Source organism: Acinonyx jubatus, chromosome B1 (assembly GCF_027475565.1).
Source record: "Acinonyx jubatus isolate Ajub_Pintada_27869175 chromosome B1, VMU_Ajub_asm_v1.0, whole genome shotgun sequence".
NCBI lineage: Eukaryota > Metazoa > Chordata > Mammalia > Carnivora > Felidae > Acinonyx > Acinonyx jubatus.
In genome coordinates, this window is record NC_069382.1 from 114,978,637 (window position 1) to 115,005,009 (window position 26,373).

The 26,373-nt window shown below is 36.2% G+C and overlaps 1 protein-coding gene across 5 annotated transcripts in view; it reads right to left on the reverse strand.

The window, feature by feature from the left end:
• TET2 (tet methylcytosine dioxygenase 2) overlaps positions 1–26,373 on the reverse strand; it is a 134,801-nt gene that overhangs the window by 71,745 nt on the left and 36,683 nt on the right. For all 5 annotated transcript variants that reach the window (XR_008296216.1, XR_008296217.1, XM_015062617.3 and 2 more), the window contains exon 2: positions 22,935–23,079. The gene's annotated coding sequence lies outside the window, so the exon portion shown is untranslated. The remainder of the gene's footprint in view (positions 1–22,934; positions 23,080–26,373) is intronic.

Here is a 26,373-nt window from a genome sequence, read left to right on the forward strand (position 1 = left end):
TTGGAAGAAGCTGATTCTAACGCTCCTGGATGACTTTGAGGGTTTCCAGATTCAGTGCAGGAAGTAACTGCAGATGTGGTGGAAACAGCAAGAAAGCTAGACTTAGAGGTGGAGCCTGAAGATATAACAGATCTTCTACAATCTCATGACAAAACAGGTAAATTGATTCTTAAGGATGTGCAAAGATAGTGATTTCTTGAAATGGAATCTATTCCCGGTAAAGATGCTATGAAGATTGTTGAATGATAACAAAGGATTTAGAATATTACATAAACTTAGTCAATAAAGTAGTGGCAGGGTTTTGGAAGATTGACTCCAATTCTGAAAGAAGTTCTTCTATGGGTGAAACGCTATCAAACAGCACTGCATGCTACAGAGAAATCGTTCATGAAAGGAAGAGTCAAGCATGGCAAACTTCACTGTATTATTTTAAGAAATTGCTACAGCCACCCCAACCTTCAGCAGTCATCACCCTAATCAGTCAGCAGCCATCAACACTGAGATAAGACCCTCTGCCAACAAAAAGATTACAATTTGCTAAAGGTCAGATAATGGTTAGCATCTTTTAGCAATAAATTATTTTTAAATTAAGATATGTACATTGTTATTTTATCCATAATACTATTGCACACTTAATAGACTGCAGTACAGTGTAAACATAACTCTTAAATGCACTGGGAAACCAAAAAATTCATTTGACTTGTTTTATTGCAATATCTGCTTTATTGTGGTGGTCTCGAAGTGGGTCCGCAGTATCTCCAAGGTATGCCTGTAGTTAATTTTATCCTTAACCTCAATTTCCCATAAGGCTATAATGGGAATACTCAAAGTTAATGTTTTCTGTCTTTACTGCCATCATGCTTAATCACACATCATTCTATCACTGGCATACTGTTATGTGCTGGGTAAATACAAGATATCTGTAGAAAAACTCAAAGTTGACTTAAAGTTGGAGTAAGAGTAAGATTCACAGTCAGGCAGATGTGTATTTAAATCCTCATTCTTCCATTTACTGTGTGATCTTGATGGAGACTTGGTTTTTTAATCTAGTGACAACACTAACACTAATGTGGTTACTCGAAGTATTAAATGAGGTATGTGAAAGACAAATGAGATGACTCTCTGTTCCCCAAACAGGCATGTGTTTTCTGCCCCTAGGTCTTTGTGCTTCCATTCATTTCTTCTTACAAGACTTCCTTACCTAACTTCCAAGGTTCAATAAAAATTCACTTCCTCCAAATAGCTTTTTCTGCTCCCTTTCAGCCAGAAGGACTGCTCTCTTCTCAACTATCTTCCTTCAGACCTGCATTAGGGCATTTCACTTTAGTGACACTTTGGTCTTAGCTTCCTCAATCTCTCATCGTTCTTTCTGAGTCCCATAAAGCTCTTCTTTCTGTGCTTACTCCTTGAAGGCTGGTGTCCTCAGGGTTCTAGTCTAGATCATTCATTCATTCATTCATTCATTCTATTTAATAGATAATATTTGAGGTATCAGTCTCAGTACTAGGGATGTAGGAGCGAACAAGATAGTCTGGATCCTCTCAGTAGTGAAGCTTTTTTAGACAATCATAGAAGGTAACTGCAGATTGAGAAATGCTATGAAGGAAATAAATCTGAATGATAGTATAGAGAAGGACTGAAATGTGACTACTTAGTTAGAAAAGTTAGCAAATGACATCTATCTGAGCTAACGAAGCCAAGGGTAAAATGAGCTGGGGGGATAATATTCCTTCCAGAAGGAACAGAGAATACAAAGGCACCAAACCATAATTGAGCTTGGCATGTTTGAGGAACAGAGAAACTGGTCCGGTTAGTTCTCAGCAAGATAGAGAGGGAGTGACTGTAGAATGAGGTTAGAGGTATGTAAAGGCCAGGTAAGGGTAACGTACTTAAATTACTATTTAAATCCAATAGGAAAAAATAATAAATCCAATGGAAAGCCATCAGAGCATTACATATAGAATAGTTGCATGATCTGATTTGACTTTTTTTTTTTTTAACTTTATTTATTTTTGAGAGAGAAAGAGCATGAGTAGGGGAGGGACAGAGAGAAAGTGAGATACAGAATCAGAAGCAGGATGCAGGCTCTGAGCTGTCAGCACAGAGCCCGACACAGGGCTTAAACCCACAAACCGTGAGATAATGACCTGAGCCAAGTTAGATGCTTAACAGACTGACCCACCCAGGCGACCCCTGATTTGAACTTTTAAAATATCATTCTAGTAGTTTGTAGAGAGTGAGCTGAGGGAATTAAGAGTAAATGTTGGGAGACAGTCATAATCCAAGACAATGGCTATGATATCCTGGACTTGGGTGACAATGGTGGAAATACAGACATATGGATAGATGGATTTAGGATACATATTGGAGGCAGAGCAGAAACAAAACAACTTGGAATTAAATTGGATGTGAGGGAATAAGTGAAAGGGAAGAAACAAAATATGACTAGTTTGGGTTTGAGCCATAAGATTGAATGAAGAGGGTGCCATTTACTGAGATACCGGTGTATGGGAGTACCAAGACTGATGGGAAAATTAAGAGTTCTGTCTTGAACAAGTTAAGTTTGGAGTGCATATTATCATCCAACTGGATATATTAGGCAGGCAATTGGGTATAAAAGTCAAGGGCTAAGTAAGGAGTCTAAGCTGAAGTTAACTTCAAGTTGTGTCAGTATATCATTTAATGGTATTTAAAGCCATAGGACTGGATGAGATTATCCTGAGTGAGTGTACAGTTAGAGAAGATGGCCTAAGATGGGAGCTGAGAAAACTCTAAATTTAGAGATTATGAAGAGAAAGAAAAGACATCAAGGTGATCGAAGAGATAGCTAGAAAGAGAGTGAGATAACCATTTGCTGGATGACCCATTTAAGTCCCATGAGCTCTATGTGCAGATCAATCCCAGATCTCTACTTCTAGTCCTCAGCAGAGTCCCCAGTCTGCACTTGCAATAGTCTCCTAGCCATCTGTGTATCCCAAACTGAATTCATTGTCTTTCACTCCAAACTTGTCGCCTCTTGTGTGTTTCCTATTATAGTGGGTGGTAATATCATTTACATATTTACTTAAGAAACCTTGGATATTTAGTTCTTTCTTCCCTCATACAAACATCCCATTAAACACCAAGTATGACTGGTTCATACTTTACAGAAATTAGTTTTCTGATTGTTTCTGGAATCCATAAATTATCCACATCCTCATTTTTACTACCATGATTCTTGCTTTCATCATCTCATTCCTGGTTATCTAACAAAGGTCCATTAAATAGACTTCTTGCTTCTAGTCCTGCTCATCTTCTACCTGTTCTCTATACTAAGGCCCAGTGCTCAATACCATCACTTCTCTGCTTACTTCCCACTTTTCAGTAGCTCCTCTTGGCCTTCCATACCCATTGATATGACCCTAAAGCTGTCAGCATCTAGCCCTAGTCTCCTCTCTGGGATTTTCTCTCATGCCCATTTGCCCCAGCCTTTTATTGATACATTTATAATTTATAGTTCCTTTTACACACCATGTTCTCTCTTGCCCCTGTGCCTTTATCCATGTAGTCCCTCTCACTGTAACAAATCTTCCTTATCTTTCTCCTCTTTCCCCTTACCACTCTGGACAAAGGAACTCTCACTTATTCTATTCAGGTTATAGTGTAGACAATACTTCCTCTAGGAAATCTTGAATGACTTTCCAAGAGAGTGTTAGATGCTCTCCAGAGAGTTCCAAGAACACCCTATATTTTTCCTCCTCACAGCACTTAACACATTATGGTGTATCTGCTTGTTTCCTACATGCATCCTCCACCAGGCTTAAGCTTCTTGCAGAGTAAGAGCTGTGTCTATTGGTTTCATAGTCATAACTAAAATACTTAACTCAGTACCTGGCAGAAAGTAGATATTCAATACATGCTGAATGAATGACGGACAGTGTATACATATTCTCTTTTCTGCTGGTTTCTAGCAGTCTTAAGAATTGCATTTAGCAAATTATACCTTTTAACATAGAAATTTATTTTAGTGACCAAGCATATTAAAAGCTGAAACACACAACATTTCTAGAAAGAGAAAGAGTAGTGTCAGGTATAGATACTACCTAGGAAAATGAAACCTAGTCATTGAATTAGCAGTTGAGGAAAAACAAGTTTAAAGTCTCTTCCCACATGTTTATTTTAAACCTAGATCCCAACACACACCAAAACAAATCTTCAAAAAATCGCTTGACTTCAATAAAAATGATTCACTTATTTTTTTAGCACATTGAAAAAAAGAGCAAGGACTTCAAAGGGGTATGGAACCTAAGTTCTCTTAGTAACTCCTCTAGTTATCACTAACATGGTTTGTCCTTTGGCTCAGTTATTTCTGAACTCCCTATGGGCAAATTCTATGCTTTATCTACCTTCCCTCCCAATCTTAAAACCTAGCACAGGTATGCAGCAGATGCTCAAAACCTGCCTGTTGACCGAATGGAAATAGAATAGATATGATTATCCTTGATAGGCTCCACTGGAAATAAACAAACCTGAAATGTCAGTAAAATGTCTATAACCCAATAGTTTATGCCAAGCACATGGGGAAGATCTTAGCATTTTTGCTCTGCCAGGTGATTAGAAATCTAAGTTTTCTGTTTCTATTTGAAATACTTGTTTCATAGCTAGCTACAAGTTTTAAGATTTCTGAATTTTCCTAAAAGCATCTTTTATTAATATATATAGAAGAGTATAGCAGAGTATAGTCACACATTTAATTTAATTAAGAAACCCCCCCAAATATGAGAGAAATCTGCTATCAGATTTCTGTTCCGTTCTCACTGTAACAAACCAAGCTGGCATATGTACTATTTTAGTTAAAAGAAAGCTGTTAGAGGTACATCGTTATCAGCCATGGATCTGAATCAATGGGTACAGCGTATTTAGACCTCTAACCTTGGAAGATAAATCAACTATATAATGTGAGGATCCAAAGTCAATGGGTTGTGTCCAGAGCATCTCGGTTAGGGTAAGAACAGATAGTTCAAATTTTAAGTTTCCTTCCAGATAAGGTTGAAGACTTGTTTGGATCTAGAAACCTGTTATTACACTTGACTCATCCTAGAAAAATGCAAGCTTCAAATACTGCTAATCAGATGCAAACCTAACTTGGAGGGTTTTTGTTTTTTTGTTTTTTTTGTACAATCACATGGGTTGAATAACTGATAGCTGGAATGAACACCAAAGGTGAATGTATAATCAATGCAGACTTTCATCCCAGTGTATTCAGTTTTGCTGTAAGAGGTCTCCACCCAAACATATACACCATGCATCAGGCATATCTATGTTCTTCTGCTGTGCAAGTTGTAACTTAATAAATACCAAACTTCATTAAACTGGTATGCATTTTGTTTTCCAGCAGATGCTGAAATTTAATAGCTTTGGCTCTTTATTCCTGTTTCACTTTAAAACACTTATCACTATTTGAATTTGAGATTACATTTGCTGACAGTTGAGTTTTTTGGTGGAAGGAGACTGGCTTTAATTGGTACCAAGTTTCCTGCAGTCTCCTCTTTGTTACGGCAGGTCACCATGTCAAAAAAACCAACCAAACAAACAAACAAAAAAAAAACACAAAAAAACAAAAAACAAAAAAACACATATACAAAAAACAAAACAAAACAAAAAACAGGAACACATCAAAGATCAGATTTTATGCTAAATTAATCCCAAACTTTGAGATTAATTGGAAACACTGTCTACTCACCACTGTGCCCTACACACACTCCTATTTTACTCTTTTTTATCCAATAAGCTAGCAAATAAAATTGAGCAAGCTCAGCAACTTTTCTATGATTGGAAAAGATTCAAGAAATATAAAAGGGTTAAACAGTAAAATAAAGATGGCCTATTTAGGTCTTCTAACTTGTTGCTCATAAAAATAAATCAGGTCCCTCTGTGTCCTTAAACTTCACTTAATGGTAAGAAAAATAATTAGATAATAAAAATAAATGAGAACACCAGAGCTTCCCCATTTGGGAAACTGATTCTTCAGAGGACTTACCATGTAATACAGAGGAATATGTTGGAGAGTCCTGCTCAATCCTGGACAGTTGTTCACAAATTGAACAATCAATTTGCTCAATTTTTGCAAAAATTTGTTTTTACAAGCCCACCAAAACCAAAACCAAAAAAAAAAAAAAGCATATGAAAATATTCTGATACATCAGAAGAAGGCATTCTGCTGATGCCTAACTGCAAAATGAATGTATTTTTAGTGAAATACCTTCAGCAGAAAAAGTTGTGTTCACAGCAAAATAGCTGGGCTCTTTTCCCCTCTGCAACCACAGGAGTACACAGTTGATATCATGACCAATCATTTCACTTCCTTCTTATGTTCCCTTAATGCAGACATTGAAACTGAAGCCATGTCCAAAAGAAACTGAACATGCTCTCCACTTGTCTTTAAAACCCCCTTGTCCTTCCTCCTCCAGCATACCAGAGAAACGACGCAATACAGGATCTTGTTTAAAATCTGTGGATTATTCTGGATGTACTTCAAATCATAGCAAATCCAGCTTTCTGCACTCCAGTTTCAGTTCTTTACTCCCCTTTTATATAGTAAAAAGAGTTTTCATGATTAAAGTTTTCATGTTGGTGCTAAAGCAATCTCTTGTGGAATTAGGCTTATTATCCAAACTAAAACTCATAAGGTAATGAATTTTGGCCTTAATTTTCTTATGCATGTTCAGCATTAGTTCCTAAGCTCTGAGATCCTGTTGAGAATCCTGAAAGCAACTGGTCCCCTCTTCCTAGCAAAATTTATGTAAAATTTCCAGACAGCTTACAGATTCCCAGAAATTAATGCTTAGAATGCTTATGAGTTAAAGTTTTTAGCTCTTCAGTTTCATTTGAAGAGTTCAACTTAAATTAGAATTGTAAAAAAAAAAAAAAAAAAAAAAAAAAAAAAGGTTTACTCCAAAACCTGTTTCATAAGATTTGGCTTATTTTTGTCCTTGTGAGACTGGCTGATAATTTATTCTCTTTTTTTGAAAGCCTGCTTTCTATTTTGAATTTCCTTGAAAGCAGCATCCAATATTAAATCCATCTGAGGAGCTAATTTTCATCACGTTCATGAACAAAATTAGGCTGGAGGACTTGTAGAGAAACGGTAACATAAGAGCAGACATCCAAGCCCTCTTCCTAGTGAATGATTGAAGAGATCAAAGAAAAACAAAAAACTGGAAAACATCCTGCATCAGCACTAAAATACCAGGGAACACTGCCAGCTGAGAGGCAGGAAGTTTGAGGAATTTCTGGATAAATTGCAAATGAATCCATATTAAGAAACTTCACTAAGAGTCAAATCATAGTCCCTCTTCCTAAGCCAGCTGTGGAAAATAAAGAAAACCCTAGCTGACTGCCCCAGTACCCCTTATTTGGAGGGCATGGGTTGAGGTTAGACAGGGCTAACAGGAAAGAAGGAGAGTATGTAATTGAAGCTCTCCACCCTGGTACCACAGCTGAGACGAAACTGGAAACACAACAGAAACCAGTGATGTGATATCTTTCTCTGAGCTACAAGCTCTTGTGACAGGCGTACTGTGTAATAGTCTTCTCAACCAAATGTTCCCTCCTAATGCAAAGGAGCAAGAGCTAAGGGTGAGGGAGGCTTTGGGGAAATAGGCATGTCTTATTTAACCACAAAGCAGCCCAGGGAAAGGAAATATGCACAAACTCACCAAAAAGAACACCTGTGGGTGGCAGGATTCTTCTCTAACCTGGCTTCTCATTTAGAATGGCTCACTTGGAAAGGAGTGCTCAATTTCCTAAACTGGTAGGGCTCACTGGGGAAAGTGGGGTCCAAAGGGATAGAGCTATTCCCAACTAAGTGGGCTAAAGCACTAAAGGAAGGAAGGAAGGAAGGAAGGAAGGAAGGAAGGAAGGAAGGAAGGAAGGAAGGAAGAAGGAAGGAAAGAAGGAAGAAGGAAGAAGGAAGGAAGGAAGGAAGGAAGGAAGGAAGGAAGGAAGATCAGACAAACCAAATTATAAACCTGGACTAGAGACAAAGTGAAAGAGAAATACAAAGACAGATTGGCAGGCAGGGGGAGCTGAACTCTTAAGCAATATTTTCAACAAATATAAAAAGAAATTGCAGTGATAATGTACTAAATGTCCTAGTGAAAGAATGTTTTGATGTTTTGAACAGCCTAAGATACTATCACACTTTTGTGGTATTAGGTGAATCAGCTCTCCTTCAAGGATGTATGGGGGGTGGGAGTGGGGTGGGGGGAGACAAATCCAGAACAGTGCCTATGAAAAAAAACAGAACTTCAATGAAAAAAAAAAAATTAGCATATTACTCAATAGTAGCTGAAGAGCATGCTTTCAGAAATGATTTGCTTATGTTCTAGAAATAAACCGTAGATCTGTGCCTTGTCCTGCCAAGGGAAGTTTTCACAGGTACTCTTTGAAACAACAGATGGATGATTAAATTAGAAAACAGGCTGAAATGAAGAAGAAAAATAGAGCCCAGTAACATAATTCCACAGCAAAATATAAAACAGAATTAAAAGAAGAAAAAAAAATCCCACAGAGTTAATACTGCAAAAATCAGTCAAGTAGAGAATAAGCTGAAGAGATTTTTGTTTCTTTTTCTAAGTAACATTTTGCTCAAAGAAGAAATGAAAACTTTAAAAGAATTTATAAAAAAAAAAAGGTAATGAATACAGCACATCTTGAAATACATGAGCTATAGCCAAATTATAACCAGAGCTTTAAAATCTTTTGTAGACAACACAATATAGAATTAAATAAATGACATATGCATTCTAACCCAATAATTTAGGAAAACAAAATAACAGAAACTTAAGCAAAGAAGGGAAAAGTAATTAACAATAATTAGAGCATTATATAACAAAAAAACATACATAGTTGGTTTAATGAATAAATCCAACAGTAAATTCTTTGAAAAGGAATACAGTGAAAAAAAAAGAAAAGAAAAGGAATACAGTGGGTAGAAAAATCACTAAGGTAATTAAAAAAAAAAACATAAAAGTGTAGACAGAGGTGCTATGTCTACAAATTAGAAAACCTGGAGAGACTGAATGGTGTTACAGGAAAGTGTATACTGCTAAAATAAGCTCTAAGAAGGTATAAAGCCTAAATAAATTTATATCTTTGGAATACAATTTTTAAACTTCACAAATTGTTATCTGGCAAATAGACCAGGGCTCAAATGTTCTCACAAACACATTCTTTCAATTTTCCAAGAAATATGTAACTCTAATGCTGTTTAAATTTTAAAAAGCACAGAAAAAGAAAGGATTACCAGAGATCTCTCCACAAGTAAACTATTCTGAATGACTGAGAGCACTTTATTCTATCAGCTGCATACCTGCTATTACATGGTGTCTGTATTTTTAGGCAATAGTAGCCCATTATTCATTTGAATATTAAGTGCCTTGTATGTACTAAGCATTCAACATTCTTGTCCCTGAGGAAGAGAGAGAGATACCTGAAACATCTTAAGGAAATAGTGTGGTAAGTTTTCAAATAGATTTTTATACAGCATGCTTTGGAGATAGAGAAAAGAAAGGCTAAATTTGTCTCAAGGAGTTGGAAATGACTTCATAGAGGTTGTGTATTTCTTACTGTAATTAAAACTCACTCAAATCATGCCCAAGACGTTTCCTCAACATCCTTAATCATGGCTCTGGCTCTTTCTGGGATTGCCTACTGCTTGTCAGCGTCACTACTATAATTAAGAGTTCAGGTAGGTGTGTTTCCCAAAGCCAGACAATCCTTTCTGTGGGATGAAATGTGCTAATACTCTAATCAATAGATACAAAGACCTTTCTCTGACACAAAGCACATTTACTTCCCAACTATTCACAGTATTGTTGAGGATTTTAAAAACTTAGAAACAAGATTATTTTCCAATAGATCCACAGTTTAAAACCCTCTCCTATTGCATCCTTTTCCAACTATCTTCTAAACTAATTTGGTGCTTTGTGTACCCTGGTGAAATTATATAGGCCAAATATAAATTTGTATGGGCCCCATGTAAGAATGGAAGTAATTCTTAGGATAGCACAGTCATATGGCTCACTTTTGTTTTCCTCCCTAATCTCACATAAAATGTTCCAAAGTAAACAACTTGATATTGATAGATAGCACTTTCCCAACTCTCTTCCTTGTTTAGTAAATCAATGATAATCATTATTCATCTGCCAACCATTTATTGATTACTTACCATGTTCCAAGCACAGTATTAGGGATCATAATAAGAATAAAAGAGAAGTTCAAGTACTTCAGGAGCTCAAACATCATTAGGTCATTTTCAGCTTATTGGGAAGACTATGCAATTCAAATGTTTCACTGACCCTTCTTAAACATTAAAAAAATATTTGGCCAGGTATCCAATTATATTTGATACGTTTGTTGACTCGTGTTCTGCTTTGGTCCAGAAAACATTTGCATTTACTAAATTTTCATTTTGCCTGCTATAGTTCACAACCATTCCATTTCTTCACCATAAACTCTTTATGGTGTTAATATTGTGTCCCCTATTTTGTTGTCAGTAATCCTATACAAAACAACAGAACATGAAGGGTGGTACTTTCTCTTCAATAAATTATCAATAATGGAGAAAAAAAAACACCCAAGCTTCATAACAAAAAGTAGAAATATGGTTCAAAATAAGGGCTTAATATGGCCTTGATTGATTAAAGTTATGATGGTACTAAAAATATTAAGTATCACTCACAAGAGGACAAAAAAAGATTTATTGCCTTTAAGGAAAACAGAATTTCAGAGATGAAAAACAATCACTAAGGTATCTGAGAACAATGAGTAATTAGAAAAGTGTTTCCTTTAATAATTTCTTTAATAACAATGTATCAGTTTATAACAAAAGATTAAAAAGAAAAAACTGAATTACAGACTTTTTTAAATGGAGGTTGTATGCAGCAGTGGGTAGAAAGTTATTACATAAGCATTCAGAGCATCTGAGAGGTGGACTCAATGCAACCAGTAATTCACCTGCTTACCCTGAAGCAGTCAGCCTACCTCCCAGAACACTCAGGCTTCTCAAAGGCAAGGGCTAGGAAAAACAGAATTAATTTGGTTTTCATATTACTTTCAACATCATCCATCCATTAAGTAAGATTAATATATGCTATTTATCCACAGTTTTTGCAAATCTTCTGTAATAATAAAGTTTGAAGAGATAAGTGTGTGTGTGTGTGTGTGTGTGTGTGTGTGTGTGTGTGTGTGTGAGTGTGTGTGTGTATGTACTCATTCATATATTTCTCTGGGAACTAGTTCATTGGACATACATCTATGTTCAAAATATATCAAGGAATGAAGTTGGGGGACAGTGTTATCTCACAAAATATGCAGCAGTTTCCATGGTCACACAGATCTGGAGGGCAGGAGTTGGTAATGTAAAGATTTTGGATGAAGGTGTCCTGTTAATAATACCACAGTAAACTATATTGGCAGGAATTCAACTCTATCCCCAACTTGGAGGTGACCTTCTATTGCTTTATACTTTGCTTCATATAATCCATGATTAGTAGTCCTGAAACCCCCTCAGTAAAATTAAGTTAAAAAAAAAAAGCTCATTAATAAGTAATACCTCCACTTACTAAAGTGCCTGGTTTAAATGTTATCAACTGATAATTTTATCTGCAGAAAACTATTGAGCACTGTAATGGGAACAGAAACCAGCATAGCACCAATGCACACATTATTTATCATTTTTAAATCTTTTATTTTTTTGCCTCACATCTGTTATTTATTATGAATACATGAAAATATACTTACACGTCCAACGAAATTTTTAAGACATACCTTGCATTAAACAATAGAGCAAGCAATATATATTAGTATGAATCATTTCAATAGGAAAAGTTTTCTTCTCCATTATGTATTTGGGAGAAAAAAATGGAGCCTCTTTTGGAGAAGTGATTTTGTTTTAAAGGGAAATTTATCCAACTTTTAAAAATATATTGAATGTAATGTTTCCAAATCAAACTCTTGATTTGTAAGTACTTAAATGATTCAGCTGAAAAACTGATTTTATTTTATTTTATTTTTTTTAGAATGATTTTTCCTGAGCCAATTTATTGGGTTGAGCCTTCTTACACAAAGGGACTTCTCAAGCCCATGTTTGTTCTTTCACATTGCCCTAATGTATCTGCTTTATTATTATTATTATTATTATTTTAATATGAAATTTATTGTCAAATTGGTTCCCATACAACACCTGGTGCTCATCCCAAGAAAAACTGATTTTAAAGACAATTCTTCTCAATCTTCTAGGTATAGGATTCATCAACAGGTATTTCAATCAAGTTGTCTCAAGACAATTATCTCATGAACATGAAACACAACAACAGCATAGCAGTGAAGTCAACCTTCTTTCTCTTTTTGATTAAAAGTGTGACCTAGGTGTTAAAAAAAGTGTGTGTGTGTGTGTGTGTGTGTATTCATATCAGACAAAGAAGAAGCAGTGTTCTCAGAAAGGAAGTAAATGAAGAGTAAAAAGGTAATTAGATTGTGGTTGAGTGAACACATAAAGAGTAGGGAGTTAGCAGATATTTTTATATATAAACATCCCTTTTCCGATGTTGACAAAACTCTTGAAGGAATTTTCCCAAATAGAAATAATGATGAACTGATGCTTAGGGAAACAATAGTGGAAGTTTAAAGCTTAAATACATCAGTTCTAATGTCCTCTAAAAACAAATTCACAGTTCTTCATATCCTTGCCAGTTGTGCTTATTATATCATTCTGACCCTCATATTCTAATGTGACTTAGACCAAACATTCTCAGGTTTCTATGATCTATTATCAGGTGTATTAGCTGCTATTCCTGATAAATTGGTTATATGGAAAATTAAGTCTATCAATGGATCAAAGATGAAAAATGCATTATCTGCACAACCAATGGAACAGTATGTTCCCTCTTCCTAAGCAAAGGTAAACGGAACCACAAATTCAGAACTAAGAAAATTGCTTCTACATGTTCAAGCCTATCTTATTTTTATTTTTTAAGTTTATTTATTTTGATAGAGTATGAGTGAGTCAGTGAGAGAGAGAGAGAGAGAGTGTGTGTGTGTGTGTGTGTGTGTGAGAGAGAGAGAGAGAGAGAGAGAGAGAGAGAGAGCAGAGAGGTGCAGAGGGCAGAGAGGGGCAGAGAGAGAGAGGAGAGAGAGAGAAAATCCAATGTGGGTTAGATCTCACCAACCATGAGATAATGACCTGAATTTCAATCAAGGGTCTGGCACTTAACCAAGACTGAGCCACCCAGGTGCCCTCAAGCCTACCTTCTAATACATCCTTAGGTTCATGATTCATAATTGTGTCCAACTCACTAAACAAAGTCCTTAAAATGACTCCAGTAAGGCCAGGCCAATTCAGTATTTGTCCTTTGTTTAGGAAAGGTGGACAAGGTGGGGGAAGGCTAGGGGAAGAGTGCATGAATAAGAAGTATTCTAAATTTTAGGTAAGATTTTAATTAAAAACATATGTCTTGTTCTCTCAATGATTATCCACTTAAAATTATATCAAAATTTAAATCAGTAATATCAAAGACAACACAGAAGTCATCCTCATGAAATGTATGGAGGAAATGAGAAAGGGACAGAAGGGAGCATGTGTTTATAAACAATAAATGGAATGGAAACAGATTTTCATAAATTTGCCTAGGCTTAAAGGAGGAACTAAAAGTAAGAAAATGCAATTTAATGAATTAAGTGTTAAAACCTTCAACACTGATTTAGACCATCACAGTCACAAAGTTTCAATGGGAGAGATTTGGCTTATCAGCTGCTTGTGTGATGAAAAGTATGTTGTAGCTTCAGTGTGATGGGGCAGAGTGGTCTGGTGGGCAAGAAAGTAAGCGTGCCTCAGGGCTAGACTGATAGAGGTACAGCACCCAGAGAAGTATAGGGGAACCCTAGGATCATCTGATGGTACCTGAAATACCCAACACCAAAGTTTAATCTTTAAGGGATCTCTGTATGAAAAAGGGATCCAACATTCTGTACCAAATGTAGATTGTAGCTCAGCATGACACTAGACAAGTGAAATTTTCTAAAAATGTACTAAATCATTGAGTGGACCATTATTAGAAGAACCCAATGAGGTGCTAGATTAGTCCTTTCTAGGAAGGCAATAAAGAAGAGTCCTACATGGGGGCACCTGAGTGGTTCAGGTCATGATCTCATGGTCAGCTTAGGCCATGATGTCACAGTTCTCAAGTTCAAGCCCTGTGTCAGGCTCTGTGCTGGCAGCTCAGAGCCAGGAGCCTGCTTCAGATTCTATGTCTCCCTCTTTCTCTGTCCCTCCCCTGCTTGTGCACTCTCTCTCTCTCTCTCTCTCAAAAATAAATAAAATGTTAAAAAAAAAAAAAGAAGATTCCTGCACGGCATGAGAGGAAATAATCATTTTCTTTGAGCTTTTAAATACATAACTTTTCTCTCAGATGACAGTAATAGCAATTTTGTAATTTTACAAAATTTGCAATTGTAAATTACAAACTTAGTAAATATTTTGAGTCACATAAATTAAGTAAACTGCCCTTTTTATCTTCTGGCCACTTCTCTCCCCCTTTCTGCCTTAACTGGCCTCAATAAAGATTTAAAGTAGGCATTTTATGATATATTCCAGTTATATGACCCATGTTAATGAAGAAAAGTCTCTTCTACATCATTAATAAAAATTAAAGTTTTTAAAAAAATATTTTGATATTATCTTCTTTCCTATATGATCATAACCCCTTCACTCAACCAAAAACTATTAAATACTTACTATGTACTAAACATTCATTCAAATATGTTTTACTACTTTGCTACTCTAGGAAGACTAATAGAATAACCATCATAGCAATCTCAGTTTTTAAAATGTCTAAAAAGTGACTCACCTTGAGAAGGTAGAACTTTTAAAAATGAAAATTTGGACAACTGAAGTACAAATTAAACAAAGACATCTAGTACATTTTACTTTCAGAAAGTATGAAACTGAATAAGAGAAATAAAACCTTTTTGAGACCATCTGTATACTTTTAATAAATATGACACAAGGCTACATATTTTTTTGTTCTAGGTGAAATACATTTAAAATTCTAAGTGTTCAATTCTGCATTTTAATTGAGAAGATTATTTACTCTCTTCTATGAATTCCTACAATCTAGAAAAGCTATGGATTCTAAAAAATCACTTTACTCTTTGGTTAGAGAACCTGGAGCTCAAAAATCTTTCCAAAAATGCTCTCTAGAGATCTAGCATATTGATTCAGCCCTGCGAGCTTGCATACAATCCCAGCTATGTCCTCCTAATACCACAAAGCACCTGGACAGCAATGCCAAACATATGGCCTCCCATAGAGCCTATACTGTAAAGTACACTGACCACTTTTCTCCTCCTCCCTGAGACTGAAAAACAGAACAAAACAAAAAACTGCTAGATAAAAAAATCTATCAGCAACTAAACTTTCTGAAATTTTCAAAACATTTCCTGAATTCACGTTTTTTTACTGAACAAGGGCTTGAGTGTATATATTCATTAAAATTATCACCCAATAGACATTAAATATCATCTACAACAGCTTTCAAATTTCTCTTCCTAGAGTGAAACATTCATCAAGACTACTGGAATTAGGGGGTGCCTGGGTGGCTCAGTCGGTTGAGTGACCGACTTCGGCTCAGGTCATGATCTCATGGTTTGTGAGTTCGAGCCGGGCGTCGGGCTCTGTGCTGACAGCTCAGAGCCTAGAGCCTGCTTCTGATTCTGGGTCTCCCTCTCTCTCTGCCCCTCCCACGTTCATGCTCTGTCTCTGTCTCAGAAATAAACATTAAAATAATAATAATAATAATAATAATAATAATAATAATAATAAAAGACTACTGGAATTAGAATACTGAATACATCCCTAAAGTCTCCCAAAATAGCCAACAAAAGCACAAATCCCAATAGTAATACATTTAATTTGGGTAGGATTCTGCAGCAGGGCGGTATATTTCAGGCATCAAATGTTACTTACACAGGTGTTAGTTACAACTGAGTATGTCTGGGGTTCAAGCTCTGAAACGATGTTAATTTTGTATATGATATTGCTATGTCAAGTTCCAGCTACTCACCTTCCCCAGTTCCTTACCTCCCTGCCTCCCATCCCCAAATGGGGCAAATGTTGTATCTATTTTAGTTAGGGACTAGAGGGGACAAAGAAAAAATAAAAGATATGAAAAGGTTCACAAAGTGAGTTGTTTTGAAGAGTGTGATTGAGTGCCTACTATGTAACCAGACACTGCAAGCTCTTAGGAGTAAGAAGATAAGGCACAGTCTTTGTCCTAGAGATTTCAGTTTGTAGAGAAATAGACACAAATGACTACAGTAAGTATGGTGTTTGAGGAACACGAGTGCTACAAATATGAGGCTTGGCTGATGAGAAACCTGAGCTGGGTCTTTATGGAAAAGGGGGAGGAGAGGGGCAGCCAGTACCAAGGCTTGAATGTGTAAAATATAATGTTATGTTCAAGACATATAAAGAGTTAGGAATAATTACCTCACAGAATCTGAGGGACAATATGATGACATGGAGGTTGACGAGTAATTAAGAACCAGATAGGGATATCAAGTGCACAGTCTATTTTCTGTAGGCTAACTGTTTTCCAAACTGAGTATTTTAGGTACCAGGGGTTCACAGAGCTGTTCTGGGCCACACTAGATAAAGAGGGGGTAAGTAGGTGACCCCGAGAACCCCCACATTGCATCTGTCTCTGCATGGACCACAAGAATTCCATTATAATTTTAAAAACTTTGTGGGTTGGCGTTGGGGGGAGCTTCCTACTGCTTTAGCAAAGTTTAACAGTGGGTATCCATCAAAGGGCATTAAGGAAGAGTGTACATGGTTAGATATGCACTTAAGAATGAGCATACTGGGACACTTTAAATTGACCATCAGAAAAAAAAAAGGGATAGAAGCAGAAGGAACAATCAGGAAATGATTAATTCATGGAAAAAGTGAGCAAATTCTGAAGAGGTAAAAGTTACGGATATGCTGGATTTAGGGGTATGGGTGGAAAAGAAAAGCAGAAGTTCTTCCCCAATGAGTTCAATATTCTCAATAAAGTAGGAAGCAAGCTGGCTAGGGGGATTTAAGGAAGGATGTTACGTGAATATGTGTGTGTACACATGCGTGAGTATGGAGGAGATTCAAGATCTTGAGAAGATGGCCAACGTTTTTTCTTTTCCTTAAAGTCCCTCCAGACCCCCAGCAAAATTCAAGGACCGTGCATGCCTTTGAGAATTACAAAATTGCTACACACATATACAACATTAACTATACGATCACAGATTCTCCAAGAAACCCATTAATTGTTCTCCCAATCTTCTCAACATTAAAAAAGCTAAGATAACACATTACAGTAGTCTGGCTCCTCGCTCCCGCCCCTCCCCTGCCCATCAGTGGTTTCACTTTCTGCGATTTTGGTTATCGGCGGTCATCCACGATCGAGAAGCAGATGATCTGCCTTTTGACTTATGGTCACAAGGTCAGTAGTAGCCTAACGCTATGTCATAGTGCCTACGTCATTCACCTCACTTCACCACATCCTATAGGAATGTTATCTTCTCACATCATCACAAAAAGAAGAGGGGTGAGTATAGTACAATAAGGAGAGAGAGGGTACATTTATGTAACTTTTATTACAGTATATTGTTATAATTATTCTATTTTTAGTTGTTAATCTCTTACAGTGTCTATAAATTAAACTTTATCATAGGTATGTATGTGTAGGAAAAGACAGTATATATAATAGGATTTGGTACCATCCACAATTTCAGGCATCCACTGGGGATCTTGGAACATTTCCCCCATAGATAAGAGTAGACTACATTATTTCACATTTTGAGAAAAAGCTTTGGTCAGATTAACATCTGTAAATATGGGTAAACATTAATAATGTCTTTATTTGCATTGCAACTTTCTTTCAGAAGACAAAGTGTCTTCACCAAGACTTTCATTTCTGCTTAAATATCCTATGAGATCAATGGAGACAACTGATACTTCACTGTTTGATGGGGAAACTGAAACAAGAATGGTGAAAATAACCTTCATAGTGTGTAGTCTATTTTAGCATGGCTTACCCGTTCTAAACACATAGTACTGGTCACATGTGGATAGCCGTTAATGCAAATAAAAAATGCTACAGTGCTATTTGTGAATTCAGGGATTGCCAAAGTTCTTAGCAGAATCCCATGAGAATGTCAATAGTTTCTATAATTCAGTCTCTTGGGACATAGAGACAATGAGACCAATCTGGGCCTTAAAATATATACCAGATAAGGCTTTCACATGGTTATGACTTGTATCATAATGTGCCATGTATAATGGCGAGAGTAAAGAAACAAAGAATTGTAGCACTACTATAAAATTTCTATAAATAGAAAAATAAACATTTTCCTTCTTTAAATACACTTTTGCACACTTGCTAGATAATTACATTTTATTAAAAAGAAGGAAACAGTAACAGATGGGTAGGAGAGTAATAGTTTGAAGACAACTGCCTTAGATGATGTCTAGGATCTATTTTTGTTTTAAAGTCCTGTGACTCCATGGATAAATCAATTGGGTTTGTTAGAATAAGGATGATGGGTTTCAGTTCATAAGACTGGTCTGAAAGGAAAGGACACTTGGAGTCTTAATTTTCAAGTCTAGGTGATTTAAGTTTGAAATAAGAAAAGTGATTTTTTCTTCTGAAAGATAAACAGAAAAAAATGCAATATTAGAGATAAGTGTTCTGTTTCCAATTATTGATGAAATAGAAAGATGACTTATTTTTCAATCAGGATACATCAACCATGACGATAGGTAGGAGAGGATGACTAAGAATGAAGCTTCTAAATGAGTAGGGTCTGTTTCGTGAGAAAGAGTGAACATGTCCATATTAATTAGAAGAATGGCTACAAGAGAGTTCTAATGGGCAAATCCAAACCTTCTAACTCCTTTCTCCACAAACAAGATGGCAAAATACAAATCACTAGCATTTCTTACAGATGACAGGGAGGTGCAGTAGGTCTCAATATGGCCACCTGGGGCCAGGTTTTGCCAATAGCTAATGGTCATTGATATGACCGTTAGGAAGTCATGTGTCATGTCTGGGTAACTTTTAGTCTGCCATAATATTAGCCAATTGGACTAAGGTGGTATCTAATGGCCCACTTTTGAGCAACACTTTTATGATTCTCTGTTAATTCAGCTCGGTGTAAAAAGAAAAAAGGCAGATTCTCATGCAATTTTTTTTGTGCCAAGTTAATATTTACATGGATTCCAATGCACAGTGAAAGTTGCTCTTAGCAATTCAATTCAGCCTGTCAAACATTGCATGGACTTTATCCTTAGTAGTTTTAAGGACACCTACAGTGGGTTATCTCACCTCAGTCACCATGAATTCAGATCCACAATATGCCCTAATATCCCTATTCCCTTTAATGCCGACACTTAATGGGTCCTTTAAAGCCTGTAGAGAAACCTTTGACTCTTCTTCTGTATCTCCTAATGGCAATTAGTGATCAAATCCTCAGGATTTTCCCTATCAAATCGATCTTCCTTTTTCAGTCCTATCTCTAATATCACAAACCATGTTCTCAACCCACTCCTGAATCACTTCAGCCACTTCCGCCATCTCCGTACTCTGCTAAACTTGTATTGTTAGTGACCTGAATGCATCTTTCTACTCGCCTGCTTCCATTGCTCCTTGCTATTTGTATGATGGCACGTAATAATCTTTAGCCTGGACTTAGGGCTTTCCAAAATTTGGCCTCACCTGCTTTTCTAGCTTCTTTGCCACCACTTGCCATCTCTATACCAGATAGCCTCCCATTGCCTTCTTCCCCCTTGTCCTTTGCCTAGCCCTCCTGCCCTCAAAGCCAACATCCTTATTTCACTCCTTATTTCAAACATCTTATGTTTCTCTTCCACTTCTCCACTAGGATGTCATTCTCCATTTGGTTTGTTGTTGTTATTATTGTTTTTATGGCTGATAGTGTGAGGGCTATGGAACTGTGATGTCTAACAATAACTTTTATTAGAACTTCTTCTTTGGAGATTTTCTTTCAGCGTTATTTTTAAAGTGCACAATGTGATGATTTTCTATTTATATACATTGTGAAAGGATTCACCCTCCATCAAATTAATGAACATATTCATCACCTCACATAGTTTACCTTTTTGAGCCTGTGAAAACACTTCTACTCTCTTAGCAAATTTCAATTATACGATACACTGTTGTCAACTACAGACAACATATTATACATTAGATTCTCACACCTTCTTCATCTTATAACTGAAAGTCTGTATTCTTGTGCCAACTATCCAATTTCTTCCTATCTTTCAAGATCCAGGCCACCATCTGCCATCATCCTTTGTGAAGTCCTCCTCTAACTGTTTTAGTCTAGATGGACCCTGCTATTCCTTGAACTTCCAAAGTTCTTACCTATATCACTTATATGGGTATATCACTTACAGATGATATATGATTTAGCCATGTAAAATCCTCTGGTTCTGTCTGAATCATTCTGTGAAAACTTTATACTCCTCTAGGTCTTTGTGACCTTCTCCTCTCCCTTTTATTCCCCATATGACTTTATGGTCTGTTTGTATACTTATTATTTTTTTAGGTTTTCACTCAAAAAATAATCTTCTCATGAGGTCTTTCCTGACTACTCCATCTTTAATTGCTACCTCACCATCTCTCCAATTTTCTTTTCCTGTGTTAATTTTTTCATGCTTAGCACCTCTTGGTATTTAATGTGCTATACATTTTTATTTATTTATCTTGTTTATGTCTACCACTCTATATTCTAAGCTAAACAAGGACAGGGACTTTTACCTTTTTGTTCAGTAATATACCCCAGTTCCTAAAGAGTGCCTGGTACCTGACAGGTGCTCAAGAAATACATTTTGATTAAATTCATTATTTAAAACTGAAAGCAACATTAATAACATTAATAATAATGAACAACTGCTAATATAAAATTTAGAATTTACTTCTGCCAGGCCCTATATATATTATCTACATATGTACATATATCCATATATGTATATAATCCCATTATTATTATGACCTATTTTCCTCCTTGCCAAATAAAACAGGACTTAAAGAGGTTAAATAATTTCTCCAAGAACACAAAGCTAATAAATATTACTAAAAATAAGTCCTAGGTTTATTTACCACTGAAAATATCTCCTAGGCTAAGCTTATCTCACTATAAAAAGCTAAATGCAAAATAATATTCTTCTTTGGATTTGAGGGAAGACCTCTTCTGGGAGTTAATTGTGAAATCTCTCTCTCTTACAAATAGCTAATACTTTAATTTTTTCTTTTCTTGTTAGTAATTTCTCTTACATTTTTCCCTAAACTTTGCACTTCCTTCCTTACCTATCCTTTGTCTCTGAGGAAAGTTCTGTTATGATTTTACTAAAGAAGTAAAACTTCCATCTTCAAAATGCATCTCAGTTCTCATGTAAAGGTCAAGTACAGAATGAGTAGCCACAATCCTCACAGTGAGAGGTAAAGCATCCATTTCGGGAGGAGGGGAAAAGCAAAGAATGCTTTATTCATAATTACCTAAGATTTTCCAGCATGAGAGGGGAAAGAGGAAGTCTATTTTCAGTGACAATGAATACACTAAAAATATTAGCATGCAAGGGGAAAATTTTCATTCTGAGAGTTAGTAGTGCTGAGTTCTCTTTTCCTTACAGAAGTGACTTAAAATTCCCAGAGCAGAGAGGTAATCTAGGCAGATGTACTTGCCTTATGTCTTGAAAATGGCAACATCTAGGAATCATGGGAGTTTAACTGAGGACACACTGGGAAGGATTTCTCAGCACCAGGTCAGTCTCTAAGAAGTATCAAGTGGCAGAGTGGATACTTATATCCTCAGGCGTCTAGAGTGAGGGCAGAGATTACAGCTACACAGGCCTTTTAGAAGATTTGTTATGCTGAATGCATAAACAAGATTCAGTGAAACTGAAAATGAATTACCTGCTAAAAGAGTTACAAAAGGAAAAAAAAAAAGACTCATTCTTTTTTTTTTTGAACTTAACCTCCATTTTCTTTCCAACAATGCCCCTGAAATTTTAACTGACTTACTTATAGTACAGGCAAAGGTATACATGAAATTCATTCTGATGTCCATCTTAAATATTTTGGAAAAAATATCAGTTCCTCACTTTTGTTTATCTATACAGATGGTCTGATAAATAACGTTTAGGTTGGGACACTCATTAGCCTGTCAGTGGCATTAAGAACAAATTGATCTTTATTAACATCAGTGTAGATGAAAAAAGTAGTTGGTATCTCCCTCTCTGTCAGTACCTCTATTTATAGTTTCAGAAAAATCATGTGAAAAATTACATAGGCCCTCCTGATATCTGCCACTGTGTACTCTGGTTCTCTGATAGTTTGGTGGAGCTAAATTATCATGAAAACTGACTGCCTAGGTTTAGTAGGTGCTCATTTTTCTGGTCAGCAAATCACCACAAATAATCAGGGTTTTTTTTGGTCCTAACAAATTGAGACAAAGTGGCCATAAGTGAGGTACAAATGGGGAGGAGAAATACTGTGACAAGTGGTTATAAATATCATGTTTCTCCATGCTTATAGCTATTTTTGAATGGCTCTTTTTAAATTCAAAGACACTGAGAATATGATGAAAATCTTCTTTTTCTCCAGAAAATTTTATATATACACATACATACATATGTACATACAAACATACAAGTCAATACAAAACTTCAGGGAATTCATAGGTCATAAAATCCAACCCATATGTCCAAAGCATAGATAATTAAGGTATTTGAAGGAATACAGAAAAATTTAGAGTTGAAGGTTAGAAGAGAGACTATTAAATTAGGAATAAATTTATATTCCTTAGAAACCAAGAACCAACTGTCCCCAGTGTCTTACCAGCAGTTCTGTCCCTTACTGCTCCTCCTGGATCATGGCCTGTTGGCTGCTGCAAAGCCCATCTCCTGCTTCCAAGGGTGGTAACTCAACAGGAGCAAGGGCGAGTAGACAATCTTGAGAGGGTCTGCTGATGATGTTGGCCAGCCTAGAAAAGACACAGAGTTTGAGTATTTTTAAGTTGGCAAAAAGGAACAAGAAGTACATCTAGTCTGAAAGCTATTATGTAAAGTTTAAAAAGTTATAGGTGTCCATAACTGGATATTTTAACAGCCAGTGGCTGTTAAAAAATTCAGGGCTGGAGGATATTTCTCAAAGCCGTGAAAATTCCCAAATGCACCATAATATAATACTAGTTATTTGTAGAGGACTTTGCAATGCCCCCAGGACCTCTGCCTAATCAGCAATTCTCATATCTTGATCATGACAATCAATTAGTCTTGGGACCTACTGGCTTCATTACTTCATCTACTGAATCCAATGGTTCTCAGCTTTGTTTGCAATAGTATCACCTGCAGGAAAAGCTGAGGCCTCATGCGCAGACATTCTGATGTGCTGGGCTAAAATGAAGCTTTATTTCCCAGGTAATTCTAAGGGGCTGCCAGGAGTGAGAATCATTAATTTAAGGCCTTATACTTACTGAGATGCAACACTAACTTAACTTATAAATAGCAAATGTTGATATAGAATATACTATATCAAGCCAATGTGCTAAATGCTATGAAAAAGGTAAAAGCATTATAACATGTGGTCCCCATGCTCAGGGATTTTATTAGTCAAAAGATTGAATATAAACTTTAATATGATCACCTAACAAGACACATGCTTTGAAAATATAACCAAGTGAGGCTTCAGTAGTCTAACATGTAGTGAAAATCTTGGATGCTACAAAAGTAGAGATGACCGTGAATTTAAATAAGGGAGAGAGTTTAATGCATGAAGAAAGTCACCTGAGTTCTAAGGGCAGGGTGAAAGAGAAAAGACAGGAACAGGGAAAGAGCATTGTTTTCAGGCAAGGACACAGCTTCAAGAAAAAGTTCAGCAAATTGAGGGAGACTAAAAAGCCCATTCTGACTGATGGCTTTCCATTAAGGAGCATTAGAAAAATATGAAGAGGCAGATTTGAGCCAGAATGTAAAGACTAGTGATAAATGGCTAAATGAGTTGGGCCATTTTCTGGAATATCTGGGAATAGTATGTGGAATAGTACTGAAAGCTGTTGAAGGCCCATGTCCCAAGGGGTCCTAGTAAATTTACTGGGTTCTTAGTAAATGCCAGACACTGTGCTTGATGTACTACATATGTTATCTCATTTAACACAAACATCTGGTGAGGTAGTTATTATTATCCCTATATTACATAATAAGGGAGGACACTTGATTTTCTCACAATTCCATAGCTAGAAATAGTAAGCCAAGACTATAGACATGCTGTTTCTTTAGAAACAAGGCATCATAAAAGTTGTGTACTGAGTTTTTAAAAATTGAGATATAATTCACATGCCATAAAATTCTTTTAAAGTGTACAATTCTGTGGGTTTCAGTCAAAAAGTTGCCATTGTTGCCACTATCAAATTCAAGAATTATTTAATTATTTATTTTATTTTATTTATTTAAATGTCTATTTATTTTTGAGAGAGAGAGACAGAGACAGAGCATGAGCAGGGGAGGGGCAGAGAGAGGGGAAAATAATCCGAAGCAGGCTCCAGGCTCTGAGCTGTCAGCATACAGCCCGATGCGGGGCTTGAACTCACAAACTGTGAGATCATGACCTCAGCTGAAGTTGGACGCTTAACCGACTGAGCCACCCAGGTACCCAAATTCAAGAACAATTTAATCACTCCCCAAATAAATCCATTACTCATTAGGAATCAGTCCTCGTTCATCCATCCTCCAGCTAATCCCCCTTCTGTTTCTGTGTATTTACTTCTTTTGGATATTTCAAATAAATAAAATCATTCAAAATGTGGGTTGTTTTATGTCTGGTTTCTTTCTTTTAGCATAATTTTTTCAGTTGATCTATGTTTAGTGTCAATCAGTACTTCACTCCTGTTTATGGCTGAATAATATTCCACTGTTAGGAATACCACATTTTATTCATGATGGATATTTGGGTTATTTCTACTTTTTAGCTATTATAAATAATGCTGCTATGAACATTCATTTACAAGCCTTTTTATATTGTGGTCAAATATATACAACATAAAATTTAGCATTTTAACCATATTTTAAGTGTATAGTTCTGTTGCATTAAGCAGTCTTATTGTTGTTATGCAACCATCCATCCTTATCTAGAAATTTTTCATCTTCTCGAACTCAAACTCTCTGCCCATGAATCAAGAACTCCCCAGGGTGCCTGGGGGGGCTCATTCAGTTAAGCATCCAATGTTTGGTTTTACCTTAGGTCATGATTTCACAGGTTGTGAGTTCAAGCCCCACATCAGGCTCTGTGCTCTGCACTGAGATTGCAGAGCCTGCTTGGGATTCTCTCCCTCTCCTTCCTTCTCTGCCCTTCCCATGCTCATGCATACTTTCTCTCTCTCTCAAAATAAATATACCAAAAAAAAAAAAAAATCAAAAACTCCCCAGTCTCCCCTCTCCCAAGCCCCTGGCAAACACAATTCTACTTTTTGTCTCTATGAATCTGATTATTCTAGGTAACTCATATAAACAGAAGTATATTTGCCCTTTTGTGACTGGCTATTTCATTTAGCATGTCTTCAAGATTTGTCCATGTTGTAGCATGTGTCAGAATTTCTTCCCTTTTTAAAGCTGAATAGTTTCCATTATATGTATACACCACATTTTATCTATTCATCTGTAGATGGACATTTGTGTTGCTTCCACCTTTAGGCTATTGTGAATAATGTTCTTTGAACATAGGTATTCACTATTTGTAAGTTTTTGTGTGGACATACATTTTTAATTCTCTTAGAAGTGGAATTCCTAGAAATGGAATTGCTGAGTCATATGATAATTACGTATTTAACCTTCTGAGGAATTGCCAAACTTCTGCAGAGTGGCTATGCTGTTTTACGTTCCCGTCAGCAATGTATGAGGGTTCCAATTTTTCCTTATCATCACCAACACTTGACATTGTCTTTTTTTTTTTTAAAGTCATCCTAGTAAGTATGAAGTAGTAGAAGATTTAGCTTCTAAGTGATTAATACAAGATACGGACTTACTGCAGTAGTTCAGATACACTGAACAAGAGGTGAGTCTGAACAAGAGGGTGGCAGAGGAAATAAAATAAAATGATCAACTAGGGAAATATTACTGATTGGGAAAGGAGTGGATATTTACTAACATTCTAGAAATAGGGAGAAAAAGAAAGGCTCAGTTGTGGTAGTAAAGCTTTGAGTTTAGTTGCAAAGAAAAATAATGGTATTAACCAGAGATAATTCTGAAAAGAAATCTGAAATGACAAAATAAATTCTTGACAT